Source organism: Octopus bimaculoides, chromosome 11 (genome assembly GCF_001194135.2).
Source record: "Octopus bimaculoides isolate UCB-OBI-ISO-001 chromosome 11, ASM119413v2, whole genome shotgun sequence".
Classification (NCBI taxonomy): Eukaryota; Metazoa; Mollusca; class Cephalopoda; order Octopoda; family Octopodidae; genus Octopus; species Octopus bimaculoides.
Window position 1 is genome coordinate 72,874,680 of NC_068991.1, and position 3,130 is coordinate 72,877,809.

Here is a 3,130-nt window from a genome sequence, read left to right on the forward strand (position 1 = left end):
ATATATATATATATATATATATATATATACATATATATGCGTGTGTATGTATGTATATATGTAAACGTATATATATGTATATATGTGTGTGTGTGTGTATTTATATATTTATACATACATACTCACATGCATATATATATTTCTTTACACACACACACACACACACACACACACACACGTGTACGTGTGTGTGTTTGTGAACGTACGTACATTTGTTGTATTATCCAATTAAATCCAGAAGAATCTGTAGAAATATGTAAAGTTATGAAGCGTAATGCTAATAACAAAAGAGAAGTGAAGAAGTTTGCCTCGACGATTGAACGATAAAGAAAACCGAGATAATTAGGAAACATGAAATACTTGTTTGCCTTCCATATTACTACAGAAATATCCCATTTGGGAAGCAATTATTTTGATCTTAAATACGATATGGAAGTACGAAATTGTAGCTATCAGAATTACTTTTTATAGTTTTCTGGCGGTTCGGTCATAAGCGTGGGAATATGTTTTAACATTTTGAAATATAATGGAGACTACATTTTTAGTTTGGGAAATAAATGTTTCTCGCATGTGGGATGGTTATCTCTTAGTTGACTGATAGACAAGACTGAAGTCTATTTTGTTGCTGCTGCTTAGATACAAGTTAGAGTTATTATTTAAGAGGTTCATCTTTAAGATTAGACCGGGTTGAGCAGATTTATGATCAAAAAGATTACAGCCTTGATCATCTGATCCTTCTTGTGGTCATTGCTCTTCTCCGTTTTCAATATTATAGAGAGTATTATTTGAAAGACTTTTGACTACTATTTCTTGCAAGCTGAATATCTTCTCTGAGTCGTCTTCTTTTGCTTGTTCCTGTGTGTTCTATTGCTATCACATTTTGTTGTTTAGTCTCAGACTAGCAACGATCGAGTCGCCCTTCCAGATGTGACATTCCATCTTTTGTAGGGGCATCCAGAACTTCATTGTCCAATCTTTTTCCTTAAAAAGTAATAGCCGAGTGGGATCCGAAGAAGACTCGGTTGTTATTTCTAACATTCCAAGCGACTAAATGGAGGTTTCTTGTATTGGCATTTGGCAGAACTTTAGAAAAATTATCTCTTTGCGCATCTGGCAAAGGAATTGATTTGAAACTGTATCGTGAATACGATGAAGTGCAGTGTTAATGATTAGTCTGTACAAAAGACTCCGATCAGGTTTTTTATTACAATATAGTATGGAAAATTAAAAACAAAACAAAAGACAAAAAATGCAAAAAACAAAAATAAAAAAACAGCACACCTCTACTGTGAGATTTGTGAAAACTGAAAAAAGTGATGCATACACTACTGAACACCGAATGTTTCTTTTATCACGACTACGGTGAAAACTATGCTTTGCTGAAGAGCTGCAATAACATCGAAGCATGATCGGAGTTGTCTCCTGTGCTTACTGGAATAATTAAAATAATATTTGCTATTGAACTGCGGTTTATCTTTTCCCAGATGATTCTGTTGAATTTTACTAACTGCATTAAACATTTCAACAATTTCTCAACTACTACTTCTTAACGCAGATGACGTCCCCCAGTTATTAACTACAACGAGACCACACTTGAGCGTAGTTTCGGCTTGTGTAGAGTCCGAAGACATTAAATTCCATTTTACTACTTGTCTAGTTGCATCACTGATATAAGGCAAACAAAAACACGAGGAATGATCACGGCTGGAAAGCCGTTGACTATATGATTACGCAGAGATGGTTGAGAGGTCAACATCATTCAGAAATGAGTCGGTCAGTGATCAAACTTGTTGAAATCATTGTAGAAATCGTTGTGTGGCTTTGAATATAGTAAATATACACTCTACAGATAAGCTTAATATATTAGGAACTTTTATAATCTTCCTTCTAGAATTCTCTTTCATTTCTATGCAATTCAGAATAACAATAACAACAGACGAGGCCATAAATGTTTCTTTTATAATCTATTTAGAGAAATAGTCAGAAATTACAAGAACAAACAGAAAACTATTAGTTGTTCTTTTTGATGATTTTCGCAAACGATATAAATCTTGGCTGTTGTTGATGGGTTACTTAATCTAAGGCCAAACATAAATCAGAATACCTATCATTACATAAGCTCTAGTTTATGACCATCTCGATTCGTATTTGTGTCTAGGATTAAATTATCTCATATTTGTCCTTTCCTTTTACAAAGCGGCAGATATTAACTTGAAGGAAGATTGGGTACCATTTTGAGCACGACGTGCATCCACAGACAAGCACCCACTTCTGCTGGTACGCAATAATATGGGGGAGGGAAATGATTTTCTGAAAGTAAAAATAAAATAAATATAGATTTCTCACGTCAAGTAACATATAAGACGAACGCCAGCTGTCCAGAATTGGTTGTATGGAAAAGATGAATTAAGACTTAAACATGTTCTGAGTTATTCTTGTTTTGCCAACATCAAACTCACCTCTAACCATTTATATAAAATCTATTTATGATTAATTCTAATAAATTGAAACTTCCGGGTAAAGTTCGTTTCTTCTTTTTACCAGTAGTTATAAAGTCAATGGCTTTTCTTTAATATTACGATTAATTTTAATAAACTAAAATGTCTGACTCACTATATTAAGGTAAGTAAAAAACCATTTAATATGGTAGTACAAACAAATGACAAGTCAGGTAGTGAATTTAAACGGGAAATGTTAAAAACTTCATTTATGAATTTAGAGCATAAAAAGGTAGGGTGAAAGATTCGTAATAACAATTAAACTATGAAAAGTTAACCGTCGTTATTTAATCTCCAGTGGTTGCCATACATATTATATGTGTGCGCATATATGTGTCTGTGTATATACATATATACACAAACAAATGTACATAATATATATATATATATATATATATATATATACAATAGACGAAGACAGGTGGTGTAGACAACAAATGGATGTATTAGTATAACGCTCGGGAATAGAGAAAGTCTTTAACGTTTCGAGCCTACGCTCTTCAACAGAAAGGAATATATATATATATATATCAACATCAGAATTTGGCAACACGAGTGGGTTGTCTTTCCTTTCTGTATTATATACCATAAAACACAAAAATACACATACTAAAATAGCTTCTTATATATAT